Source organism: Mastomys coucha, unplaced genomic scaffold (assembly GCF_008632895.1).
Source record: "Mastomys coucha isolate ucsf_1 unplaced genomic scaffold, UCSF_Mcou_1 pScaffold20, whole genome shotgun sequence".
Lineage (NCBI taxonomy): Eukaryota > Metazoa > Chordata > Mammalia > Rodentia > Muridae > Mastomys > Mastomys coucha.
The window spans coordinates 24,790,608-24,804,673 of NW_022196903.1; the positions used below are offsets into that span (position 1 = coordinate 24,790,608).

The 14,066-nt window shown below is 39.5% G+C and overlaps 1 protein-coding gene across 6 annotated transcripts in view; it reads left to right on the forward strand.

Moving 5' to 3' along the window:
• Nucleotides 1-14,066, forward strand: part of Ahcyl2 (adenosylhomocysteinase like 2) — a 153,605-nt gene that overhangs the window by 26,348 nt on the left and 113,191 nt on the right. Inside the window, exon 1 of one of the 6 annotated variants that reach the window (XM_031381392.1) lies at nucleotides 8,240-8,367. The exons of 4 other annotated variants lie outside the window; for them this stretch is intronic. The gene's annotated coding sequence lies outside the window, so the exon portion shown is untranslated. Of the gene's footprint in view, nucleotides 1-8,239; nucleotides 8,368-14,066 lie in introns of those variants that run through there. One more of the 6 variants, XM_031381387.1, reaches the window with a different exon arrangement.

Consider the following 14,066-nt stretch of genomic DNA (forward strand, 5'->3'; position numbering starts at 1 on the left):
AACTCAGAAATCCGCCTGCCTCTGCCTCCCAAGTACTGGGATTAAAGGCGTGTGCCACCACCGCCTGGTGATTATACTAACTTTTAAATTTTTAAATTTTATTATGAGTTTACATGTTTGCCTATAGATACAGCCATGTACCACCTGCATGCCTGGTGCCTAGTGGAGTATCCTAGAGGGCGTTGGATACTGTAGAAGTAGAGTTACAGATGGTTGTGAGCCATCATGTGGATGCTAGGACTTGAACTAAAAAGCATAAGGCCAAAGCCAAAAGTCTGAAGGTAAAGATTGAGCTTCAGCCAGTAAGGTCATAGCATAGGTGATTGATTAAACAAGTAAGCTGAAAGGAGAAGTCAGAAAGCCAGATGCTTAATGCCATTTTGGAGATGGAGACATTTCAAGTGATGATAAGATCTAAGTATAACCTTGGTAGTAGTTAGCTGACCTACAGTAGAAGAGAATGCCATTGAAAATGAGATCTAGGAAGTCAAGGCTAAAGTCTTCATGGACCACCAACCTTGAAATAATCCAATATGACAGAAACTCCTGTGTATTCAGTTTCTACTTCCCTATTGACAAAACACTAAGCAATATTCACTAAGAAAAACCTGCTTAGAATTAAATTCACCTGTGCATAACAGTAACCACAATAATATTTCTTTGTATATGAATTTTCCATAAAATATGCTTCATTATTCATATAAAGTTATCTTTATTTCAAATACAAATAATAATTTTTCACATACTTTATAGCATTTGTGGCATTTATTATGTTTTAAGTACAATATATGCATGATTTAATGATCCTCAGTTGTAACCCTTAGACTCTATATATGACATTTATAAAGAAAGCCAAAGTGATAGTGGTGATGAGACTGCTATAGTGGCTCCAAGATGACTGAGATTCTTAACCGTAGCTCATGTTAAGTAAGTTTCCATACTTAGAGGCTTCCGTGGTCCATCATTACTGTTGGCACTCAAGGCAGTATTTCTTCTGTGTACCAACCAGGAAGGATAAAGGGCAAAGAAAGGCATTCCTAGATGGCTCCACCCAGCTTTGTCATCTGATAGACTTGGGTTCTTAGTGGAATTTAGGATGACTAGAAACTGAGATGCATTTGATGGGTGGAAGCAACTGGGAGGAAAGATGGCAGAATGGCAGAACTCTGAAATGAGCTGCTTTTTATGAGAGTGAAGATGATTTGGCAGAGAATATAACAAGCAAAAGGTTCTCAGGGGAGTGTCATGGCACTTGTCAGGCATTGATTGTAAGGAGTAGCAAGGAGGCAGGTGTGCTTGGAGTAGAGTAGGTGAGAGGGTGAGTTGTCGAGATGAGGCCAGCAGGTAGGAAGGAGCCAGATACCATGTGAGGTCTCATAAGGATTTTAAACGCTGAATTTTGTGTAAATTAGATGGGAATTTCTGGAAGACTTTAAACCAACCTTAAGTTTTGAGATTACATGGACTGCAGGGTTGAGAATTGACTAAGAGGGTCAAGAGTGGTAGTAAGGAGATCATGGAAGAGCTTAACCAGGTAAAAGGTCAGTGACACTTTGGACCAGAGGACACTTTGCAGGGAAGATGGGGGAGTAGTTGGATTCTGTCTGTCTTGAATGTGGAGTAAATAGGATATGCTCATGTATTCTGTAGATTTGAAATTGGATGTTATAGCCTTTGGCTATAACAATTGGAATGATGAGTACAAAGGAGAAAGCTGCCCAAAATGGTGGTGATTATACTGGTACAGGGATTTCTGTTGCATGTGTAGCCAGCTTCCTTCTGTTTTAATATATTCCTGCTTCTTGCTTCTGTATTCCTTTCCTTTCTCTCAGTGTGTAATTTAACTGGCTTTCAGTGCATTCATTCACTTTTGCTCAACAAATGACTGTTTAACAATTAATTACAGTGGTCCAGCCATTATCAGATAGATTCTTTGGTTACAAAGCAAACCAAAATAGACTTTCCTTAATTTACTTATTCAAAGAGAAGGGAAATATGTGAGAAGGTTACAGAAGAGATGAGAGCATATTTTAAGGATGATGGGGAAGCTCACAGATTCTAAGAAAACGTGAAGAAATTATAGCTTGAAAGAATCATGAGGGGGCTGGAGAGATGGCTCAGCAGTTAAGAGCACTGACTGCTCTTCCAGAGGTTCTGAGTTCAAATCCCAGCAGCCACATCGTGGCTCACAACCATCTGCATTGGGATCTGATGCCCTCTTCTGGTGTGTCTGAAGACAGCAACAGTCTTCTCACATAATCAATAAATAAATCTTTAAACAAACAAACAAAAAAAGAATCATAAATGGCCTCACTAAGATCTGATGGGCATAATATCAGGACCATGTTTGTGTAGACCTTGCATTTCATTAAGTATCTGATTTAGCAGATGCTGGGATGGGAGAGTGGGGACAGTATGAAGCTGAATATTATATAGTGTGTACAGCTTCTAATAGAGTAGAATTAGCATATCATATTCATAACTGCCTAGAGTATGATTACCATAAGTAAACGACAAACATTTTTCTAACTATCCTGTCTCCCAGTCCTGACTTCTTTTTTTTGGGGGTGGGGGGTGGTTTCGAAACAGGGTTTCTCTGTATAGCCCTGGCTGTCCTGGAACTCACTCTGTAGACCAGGCTGGCCTCGAACTCAGAAATCCGCCTGCCTCTGCCTCCCAAGTGCTGAGATTAAAGGTGTGAGCCACCACCGCCTGGCCAGTCCCGACTTCTTGACTCTTTTTGTGGTGTGGTGTGGTGTGTTTGTGTGTGTGTGTGTGTGTGTGTGTGTGTGTGTGTGTGTGTGTGTGTGTGTGCATGTTTTAAGGCTGCATTTTTCTATGTAGTTCTGGCTATCCTGGAACTTGACTAGACTAGCCTTAAACCTTTGTCTCTTGAGTGCTGGAATTAAAGGCATGTACCACTGTGCCTGGCTGTGTATTATATATTTTTAAACTTTAAAGCATACAGTGTTTATACCTATCTTACCTGATAATTTTATTTTGTTCTTAATTTATATTTATGTCCTTCTATTATTTAATGCACACATACAGCACGTATCAACAATTTATAGTACTTAGGTTTTTTGTTGTTGTTGTTTGGTTTTGTTTTGTTTTTTCGAGACAGGATTTCTCTGTATAGCTCTGGCTGTCCTGGAACTCACTCTGTAGACCAGGCTGGCCTCGAACTCAGAAATCTACCTGCCTCTGCCTCCCAAGTGCTGGGATTAAAGGCGTGCGACACCACTGCCCAGCCGTACTTAGTTTTTTGAAATGAACATTAACAGGTATTTTTGTTTATATTTTTCCAGAATTTTAAAAAAGTTGTTCATTATTGTATAACATGGCTTATGTGTACCACTGCCTGCCTTTGGAGGTCAGGGGACAACTTTTTGAGAGTTACTTCCTTTCCATTGTAGATTCTGGGAACTGAACTGTAGCTGTTAGGTTTGTGTCAAGCCTTTTTCACTGCGGAGCCATCTTGCTGCCTCCCCATGTGTTAATTTCACTTCCCATTTTTTTCCTCTTTGTTTCTGCAAGGAACTCATGTACTAGGCAAGCCTGGACCACTGAGCTATTCTAAACTCTTTCTTTTTTCTTTTTCTGAGGAATATTCAGCACTGATGGAAAGTCCTTGAGTTAAGGGTTTTTTTTTTTTTTTTAATTATTATTATGCATTTAGACTTATACATTACTTGGTAGAAGGTCAAAAGTTTACTGAAAAATAAGTTAAGGGACATAAGAGACTATTAGGTGTATTTTAATACTTTGGTTTGCAGTTCCTTCAACTCTCATTGTAAAATCTGCCTAAGCGGGCTAGAGAGATGGCTCAGCAGTTAAGAGCACTGACTGCTCTCCCAGAGGTCCTGAGTTCAATTCCCAGCAACCACATGGTGGCTCACAACCGTCTGTAACGGAATCCGATGCCTTCTTCTGGTGTGTCTGAAGACAGCTACGGTGTACTCATATACATAAAATAAATAAATCTTTAAAAAAAAATCTGCCTAAGTAATTCTGCCTTCTTAGCTATTAGTTGTTAGAACTACTTTGACCTGTGTACACCTTCCATTTAGTTACTAGGGAACAAAGCTGTTATGGCAGGATGGTCAAGCATTATATATACTCAGTTAGAATCTGAGTTTAAAAAAAAAAAAAAACTTAGATCTCTGGATTCTCTATCCCATCTTAGATAAAAGGCAGAAAAAAGTTGTTCATAGTCAAATTTCCTTTTTTTGGTTCCCCTCCCCCATTAAATACTTACTTAACATTTGATAAAAGGGTGAATAGTTAAGATTTCTAGGCAGATGCCAGATAAATATAATAAACGTTATTTTAAATCTCATAGATGAACTGAGAAAAAGACAAAGAAAAAATCTTAGAGAAAGATGGAAGTGAGTGAGCTGGGGGTGGATGTAAGTGGAGTAATACTTGCCTATAGTATACAAAGGTTGGGGTCTATGCATGCCCAACACTGGAGGAGAAAAGGGACTGAAAACTACTCATGGCTGTCCTTTGAGAGGCCTAACAAGCAGCTGACTGAGACTACACCCAACCAATGGGGACCCCTGTGCTTGAATTAGGGAAAGGCTGGAAGAAGCTGAGGAGGAGCATGACCCCATAGGAAGACTAGCAGTCTCTATTAACCCAACCCAGAGATCTCTCAGACATTGAGCCTCCAACCAGGCAGCATACACTAGCTGGGCTGAGGCCCCCAACACATATACAGCAGGGGACTGCCTGGTCCCAGTCCATCTTGCATAGAAGACTCAGTACAAGATGTGCCTAACCCTTGACAGACTTGGGGCCCCAGGGAGTGGGGAGGCCTGGCGGAAGGGGTAGGGTTGGGGAGACATCCTCTTGGAGACAAGGGGGAGGAGGAATGGGTTGAGGAACCATGGGAGGATAGACTGGGAGGGAGTAACTAGACTGTAAAAAAATAAAAGTAATAAACAAACAAACAAAAAAAACCCTAAAGCTTTGGGCTATCATGGGACTTCAGTTTTAATAGTCTCATAGAAAGAGACTTTCTACATTCGTATTTAAAACTTTGTTCCTCAAAAATTATCTGTGTCATTAAAAAGATGGTCTGGACAGGTGTGATGGTACCCAGCTTTAATCTCAGCCAGTGGATCTCTGAGTTCAAGGCAAGCCTGGGGAGTTAAGGACAGCCAAAACCACACAATGAGACCCTGTCTAAAAAGGAAAAAGATGGCTTAGGGAAAATATCTGCCTAGAGGCAGAGATATCATGGAAGTTTGTGTACTTTTGGACCTTGGTTTGTCCTTGTGTGTAGGTGTGGTATAGTATCCTTCTTTTCCTCTCTTGTGTCCAGGAAACCCAAAGCTCTGAATTGACCACATAATCTTGAAACAGTGGCACTCCAATGGCTTCAGGCTGAAGTAAATGCTGAGCTTTTTATAGAGATGGAATAGCCTTCGTCTTGGTCACAGAGATGCTCCATGTTGTTCTTTTGTCCTTAATGGACCTTTAAAATTCACTAGACAGTAGAATAGATCAGCTATAATACATCTATACAGTGTACTACTGTTAGGCCATAGAAATGAATAAGTTGCTGCTTTGAAGCATAAGATCATAGTTGAGTTAAGAAAACATGGAAAAGAAGCCAGACACAAGTTAATGACACTATGATTTTATTTGTATGACGATGAAAACACTAACAGGATGAGAAGTCATGAGCAATCTTTGAGGACAAGGAAAGGGGTTAATGATTAGGAGAGCTGTGAAGATGGTTTCTAGGGTGCTGCTTTTTGGTACTTTTTTAAACCTTTATTATTATTATTATTATCATTTTGGTATGGGTATTTTGTTTACATGTATATATCTGTATCACAGGCTTTCAGTACAGAGGCTAGAAGAGGACATTGGATTTCCTGGGACTAGAGTTACAGATGTCTGTATCAGTAATTATATGAATGTAATGTAAATATAATGTAATATAAATATAATGTAAATAGCAGTTAAAATACACATTGTGGTAGTATGTTTCCAGGAGGGCTGGCATTAGTTTACCATCCCCTGTCTAGAAATAGAGGTTATTGTTCAGTTCCTTTTGAATCTGAGTTAGCTTTTGTCACTTTGATCAATAAAATGTAGGAGAAATGATAGTTGGGGGTTTAGAGATTAAATCATGAAAAAATTTGCAGCTTCCTCCATCTAGAGTGCATTAAACATTTTTGAAATGGTTTATGGAGCACATCCTCGAAACCAAGTTAACATGCTATGAGAAACCCAAGCCAGAGGGAGAAGTTCAGCCATGTAACTGAAGGAAACATTTTGGACAGCTGGACATTCTAGTTATTGTAGACATCATATGTAAAAAACCTAGGGTCCAGGCATATATATAGCCTCAGTCTAAACATCTTCAACTTTGGCACTACCTCACCTGGCCTCAGAGGTCACAAAGTAGACATCAATTATCTTTGTTATATCTTCTCCGAATACTGAACGTTAGCTGTGTGAACATAGTAAAATGATTGTAGTTTTATGCTACTAAGTAGATTGTTTATAATAAATAACTGAAACAGAACTATGTGTGCTATCACAGTCTATAATCTGCTGACTGGGGGTTAGTGTTAAGTTGAAGATGAAGGGACCTTCAAGAAGACTGACAGAAGGCTTGAAACACAGTAAGAAAGGTGTTGCTGAAGGCTAAGCAAAAAAGGAACCTTTATCTTATCACTGATAGATGGTTTATTTGGTTATCGGCACTATCATCTGTAGTAAATAACATGGAAGTTAAAAAATATAACAAAATTGAAGGCCAGTGAGGTGGCTCAGAGGGTAGAAGATGATGAACTATAAAACTCATGGGGAAAAGCTGAGTGTGCACCCATCCCAGCTCTCCCTGTGGTAAGATGAGAACCAAGACAGGAGAATCACCTGGAAGATTCTGGGTCAGCTGGTCTACAGGATAATGATTTTGGCAGGATAATCATGGCAGAAACAGGAAGAGAAATGTTCCCCCAAAATGATGGAAGGAGAAAATTGACTCCCAAAAGTTACCCCCTGACTGCTCCCCACCAATCCCCATATCTCTCTTTCCCTCCCTCTCCTTCTTCCTCTCCTTTCCCTGTTCCTCTCTCTTTTCCTCTCTCCCTCTTTTCCTTTCTCTCCCTCCTCATAAAAGTAAAAAATTAAATTAATAAATTTGTAGGCAGAATGTTTAAAAGTGCTATTTAGCTTCTGTTAGTTGCTTATAAAGTGCAAAAAAAATAGAGATGAGGCAAAAAATAAGCTAGTAAAAGGAAATATTTTTTGCTTGTTTATTTGTTTATTTTGAGACAGGGTTTTATGGAGTCCATGTTTGCCTTGAACTCTTGTTCCTCCTGCCTTTGCCTTCCAGTGCTGGGATTGCTGGTGTATGCCACCACACCCAACTATTTATTGTTTCTTGAGAGAAGCTCTGCATTCCAGCCTTGCCTTAAACTTGTAGCAGTCTTCCTGCCTCAGCCTCCCAAATGCTAGGATTACAGGCATGAGCAACATTTCATACAAGAAGAAATACTTCTCTAATTCAAGGTTGAGTATGTTGGAAAATAAAACCTTCTCATCCCTATTAGTTTCAGATGACCAATGACTTAAAAACATGGCTTCAAAGCAAAGATAAAATAGAAGGTTCTGTGAGTAAAACGTGACCTCAAGCAAATTCATTTGTTAGAACTTTCTAAAGATTTAAGGCAACACCACATAAAATCTTTCAGTTACATAAAAACAAGTCTAAAGGTCTTCAGAGTAGCTCTTAAACCTGTCCTTAGACAAGGGACATTTGTAGATCTTGAGGTTATTTTTTTAACATTAGCTCCACAAAGATCTTGAATTGATCTATGTGTGTGTGTGTGTGTGTGTGTGTGTGTGTGTGTGTGTGTGTGTGTGTGTGTGTATCTGTCTACCATAAGATTCCTTGGAAAATATACAAGGCTTTTAAGAAATTGTACACTAACCATCTGTTCTGAAATAGTGTAGCCAAGGGTTAGAGCCAGGAAGTGTAGAGAATAGTTACAGGGAGTGGGACTTTGTTGTCATTCAGAAACTGGTGACTTGTGTCTGACTAAATTTCAGAATTGATGGCCTCATTCCTGCTCTTTCCCAGACTGCCTCACACTCTGAATGAGGATGTCTATTGTGGTGACCCTGAGTCAGTCTCAGTATGTCCTGTGTTTGTGTGTTGAGTGTGTGGGAGCAGATAATCTGTCTCTTTAATTCAGATCAAGAGGAATAAGACTCCAGTACTGTACCTGAGGAACTGCATCTGAGGAGCTCCAACCAAGCTGGACCAGATTTAGATATGGAGATACTGAACGTCAAGCTGGTGCCATAATGAGATGAGAATTTTGAAGGTCTTAGGAGAGGGTGAGTGGATTTTGCATGTCGGAGGGAGTTGTTGGGCCCAGAGGGTGGTCTGTGGTAGTTGCTTGACACCAAAGTGGCCAGCAGCAGTTTCTTCCTTCTTGCTATTCAGAGGTAGAGGCTGTTTCTCTACTTGTGTTGAATGTGGGCTGGCATTAGTGAGTCACTTAATGAATAGGCTGTCATTTGTTGTGACTGCTAAGGCTAGATCAAAGAAGCTTTACAACTTCTGTATATGGTACTTGGAATTCACTGTCTATCTGTCTGTCTTTCTATTGTATGTGCATTGGTGTCTGTTTAAAGGTGCCAGATCTCCTGGAACTGGAGTTATAGGTAGTTGTGAGCTGCCACGGGTGCTGGGAATTGAACTCAGGACCTCTGGGAGAACTGCCAGTGCTCTACTGTGGTTTCCAGCCCTGTTTTTAATTTTCTTTGTTTTGTGACAGTCTCACTATCTAGCTCTGGCTATCCTGGAACTCACTATGTAGACCAGAATGGCCTTGAACTCAGAGAGAAATGCCTACCTCTGCCTCCTGAGTGCTGGGATTAAAGGCATGCACCACCATACCTGGCTCAGTGTTTTGTTTTGTTTTGTCTTGTTTTTTTCTAAATATCATTAAATAACTGGAATATTGTTAGACCAAGTAGAAAATACTCTATCTCTGTGCAGTTTGTGAGAGTCATATCTATGCATAAGGAAGACATAAGGAATCAGAGAAATTGGAAGTAAAGGTGTGGGAAAACCTATTCTAAAAGAAGTTGGTGAAACATTAGTGGTAGAGAAAATTTACTTGAAGGCAAAGTCATTATTAGTGTTAAAAATAATTAGGAAAAATTTAAATGAGTAATTAAGGTGGCACATGACTAATTTCAGATGCTCAGGAGACTGAGACAGGAGGATTGACTGCTTGAGCCTAGTAGCCTAAGCTACCCTTGGCAACAAAGCAAGACCTTCTTCCTTCCTTCCTTCCTTCCTTCCTTCCTTCCTTCCTTCCTTCCTTCCTTTCTTTCTTTCTTTCTTTCTTTCTTTCTTTCTTCTTGGTCTTTTTGGATTATAACATAACTCTGGCTGGCCTGGCACTTGATATGTAGCTCAGGTCTGCCATATTCCTGCTTCTGTCTTTTAAGTACTACCATGTCTGACTAAGTTGCCAATCAAAAGTGAAGGGGAGGAGACAAAGGGAGATATATGGAGAATCTATATCTCCATATGTATATGCAGGAAAAAGTATGTGAGTATAGTTGTAGGAATAGTTTGGTAGTTCCACATAGTGAGAATTCTGTTTTTGAGTAACAGTCATATGGGCAAACATTTTTTGAGAAGATATACTAAAAATTTGAATAACCACCAAGCTTCATTTGATAGGCAGGCAGAGTCTTAATAGATGAGGACACACTTTAAAAAAATTAAAAATATTTAATACATGCTAAATCCATAGTAAGTCTAAGCAATACCACTGAGTGGATGGTGTTAAGCAGACTGCCGATTATATTTTGTTAATGCAGTATAGATTAAAATTGAGCAAAATATTAGCTAAAAGAACACTGTTTGGAACTTTTAAAGAAACTGGTAGGTCAAAAAAGAAAAAAAATAATCAGAATTGGAAGTAAAGCTGAATGATGATGTAAATATTTATGTGGATTATAGATAAAGCAGTATCCACAGGAAAATTTACAACCTTTTGTACTTTTTTAATCCCTATGTGTTTGATTTGAGCCTTTAAAAATGTCTTCTGTCTCTTGGTTTTTGAATAAGACATATGTTTTAATGCTCTTATTTGGTAATCCCAGCACTTATGCCAGTTGCATATTGGCTTTTAGCTGTTCTGTTTTCTTGTCTATATGAGGCATTATCTTCTTACTTCTGATAAACGTGTTTAGATTACAAACAGGAACTTTGCTTTCCTGGATCCTGGGTCTTCACCTTTGTTCATATCACACTGAGTTTGATCTCTTCCTTAAGTTCACTTACATGTAGCCAGAGCAGCTCTTCATCTAGAGCTGATCCCAAAAATCCAATGGGGTTGCTCCACCCGGTGCTACACATGGATTTACTTTTTCTACACTTAAATTTCTTCAATCATTTTGAGAGATTGTTTTAGATTTCAAGTATTTTTAAGCCTGGAATAGTGGCATACACCTTTAATCCCAGCACTCAGGAGGCAGAGGTAGGTACCTGGTCTGTGTAGCAAGTTCCTGGCCACCTAGGACTAGATAGTAAGACCCTGCCTTAAAAAAAATAAGAAAAATATTTTCAGCTAACTCCTTGTTTTGATTTTTATTTGTAAAACAAAGAGATTTAATCTGTTTTGTGGTTATATAAATAGAGAAATACTTTGCAGCACAGGCCCTGAGTTTGAGCTAAACATTGCAACCTTGTTTCTCATATTAGCTTCCAAGGAGCATCAGGTGGTCATTTTGTTGTTCACCTTAAAAGTAGTCCATCTATCTCATTTGACTTGATCTTGTGACCTCAGGGAAGAAACCTCCTAGGAATAGAATAAAGAAACTTTTTACATCCTGAGGCTTTTATAAACAAAATAAAGATACAAATATTGTTTTAAATTTAATATCTTTAAGTACTTCCACAATGAAGCCATTTTTCCTTAAAAAATGAAGTACTGTCCTTTGGTCTAGTGAGTGTTTCTTTATAAATAATTGATTTCTAAGATTTCCTAATTCAAGAAGGCAGTGTTCTAGTTGAATAATTTAAGGGAAAGTGATGAGGCTATGAATTCTTTTAGTGGAATAATAAAAGAAAGCAAGATCTGGGATTGATTTGAGGAGAGTGGCAGTGTGGTTTCAGATGAAGGAGTTTGTAGTCTTCTCAGTAGGGTCATCTCACCACAGTTGAGGAAGCAAGCTGATGGAAAGATTCTAGAATGATTGGAGCCATCCTGAGCTAACGCGATTCTTATCGTTGGGAGGATGAAAAGTCACATTGAAGGATTCCATCTTGTGACTTTCACTCTTGTTTCCCCTTCCTCTCCCTATGCTCAGTGTATGACTGTTGATAATCAAAAAGGAGAGTGAGGGCTGCAAAGAGTGGCTCAGGGAAAAGACTTCTGTTCTTTTAAAAGACCTGGGTGGCTCTCAAATGCCTGTAATTCCAGGACCAGAGGATTCAGCACCCTCCTTTGGCCAACAGAGACACCTGCACATGCATAGTACATGCGCATAAACTTACTTACTTTAAAAAAAGGAGGGGTGGGGGTAGAGAAATTTCCCTCTTAAATAGAAAAATCCAAATTATTTGTTTTTGGAGCTGTATTTTTTTTCAAACTTGAAGACAGTCTAACCTTTATAGTGCCATTTATAGAATTATATACCAGGAAGGTCTGAAATTTTTGAATTTCTGCTAGTATAAGGAAGAGAGATCCAGTTAAAATGTCCTGCAATATAAAAATTAGAAGATGTGACACAGAGGGATACAGTGCCTCCTGGGTTCCGATGAGACTGAGGCTGTGGTCATCTGTGTATGCCTGACATGGGCTCCTTATGGCTCTGCTCTCCATTTTCATGATGGCATCCCTCGTGTCATTATGCTTCATAGTTTTCCTGAGGTTGTACTCACATGTTCACAGCACCAGCTGTGCTGAGGACTGTGGTATTTTCTTCCCCTCCTATTTGAGACTTGCCCGAGTTGTTCTTACAGGAGCTCACCCAAGTTTGTCTAACTGAACTAAGCTACAGATTTCTGTTAGACGAACGGGGAACGGGGCAGAAATCAGAGCACAGAGTCTCCTAACGGAGAATCTGAGAAGCAAGGAAACTAACATATCTCTGTGTCCTGAAATGACCAGAGTCTTCTGTCCAGATTAGAAAGGAGCATTTGCCACAGTCTTCCTGTTGTGTCAGGGTGTGGGGCTTTGGGACTTTGAATCTAGTTTTGGCACATTTTAATGAAAAGGAGAAAAGATCATCAAAGAAGGAACTTTAGTCCTTGGACTTAGTGCCAACCTCCCTCCTGAGGGAGATGCTCTTCCGGACCTTAAAGTACCCACACAGAGAGCAAGTCAGATACACTGTCAAGAGTGACAGCAGGGCACATAAACAAAGAGTCCCAGCTGGTCACCTGAAGCTTTCAAAAAATGGAGTCTAGAGGAGGGAGGGACTGATACTAAGGGCATACTTTGGGTAGTTGTCTATTTTGATTGACAGGTTTATATAATAATTTATTTATTGTACATCTTCTTTCCCATAATGCATGTCCCATTATGCATAGGCATATGATGGTAAATCTGGGGCTTATCACTAAAAATTGACTTTCGGAATCTAGTTTTTAGTTTTGCTTTGGTTTATTTTTGTTTTGTTTTGTTTTTTTCAAGACAAGGTTTCTTTGTGTATTCTTGGCTGTTCTGGAACTTGCTCTGTAGACCAGACTGGCCTAGAACTCACAGAGCTCTGCCTTCCTCTGCCTGTGGAGTGGTGGGGCTAAAGGTGCACACCTCCACCTTTAATCCACCAGGAATCCAGTTTTACTTTACTGTGCATGTACCCCTGAGGAGCCTAGGCTGGACTAGTCTTTCTCCTTTTGTACTGGTCTTTTGAAGGGTATGTAGCTGTTAAGAGGAGGAGGAGGGACTTACTCTATTGTTTGGAGTGGGTGTATACATAGTACATGCAGGTGAGGGTCTCAGCCTAACAAGTGCATTATTATTAGAAGAGGGGTGTGCATGTAGCCCAATCAAGGCAGGCCCAGGTGCTTGCTGCCTCCTAATAGGAATAAAAAGGCACATTGTTACATGTTTTTACAAATATGTTTAATACCTCACTTCTAAGAAACAGCTGGAGTTAGATCCCCAGTTGAAGATAACTTTATACAGTATTTTTAAAATGTAGAGTGTGTGTGTGTGTGTGTGTGTGTGTGTGTGTGTGTGTGTGTGTGTAGGTCAGAGGACATCTTTGTAAAGTTGCTTCTCTACTTCTCCCTTAATATGGGTTCTATGGATCAAATTCAGATTACCAGGCTTGTGTGGCAAATGTTACCCACTAAGCCATCTCACTAGCCCTTTAGCATAGTTATTTTAAGTAATCCTGTATATGAAATAAAAGTTCCATGGTATAGAATTGTCCACTTTTGCTATTATGTCCAGGCCTCTTCAGATCAGGGATACTAAACTTGTGTTGAAAGACTTGTATACTTCTTGAAAGTATACCTCAGGTTTTTGTTTTGTTTTTATTTGTGTGGGGGGGTCACATTTTGAAACAACTATTGCCCAACTATTTTTATATGGGAAAGAGAAACACAGGAGTTATCACCATTAAGTACACCAGATTTCTCCATGTGTTTAATCAATACAGACTGTTTAAGTTAGTTAAGCAGTGTGGCATCCAGACTCCAGACTGGAAGTGGGTGGTGTAGCTGATCCCTCCCAGCTCTGAGGTTGGAGTTAGTCCTGGCTCATGTGCTTTTTAAAAGCATTTGGTGTTCAGCATTAAAAGTAGTTGGTTTTTGGTTGTTTTTTTTTGTTTTGTTTTGTTTTTTGTTTTTTTTTGTTTGTTTGTTTTTTAACATTTATTTCTTTGCTGGGTGTGTGGGTACATGTGTAACGCAGCTCATGTGTGGAAGTCAAAGACAAGTTGCAAGAGTGGATTCTCTTCTTCCTTCATGTGGGTCCTAGGGGTAGATCCTGATGGAACTCAGGTCATCATCAGACTGGTCAGTAAGCATCCTTACCCATGGAGCCAAATCTCACCTC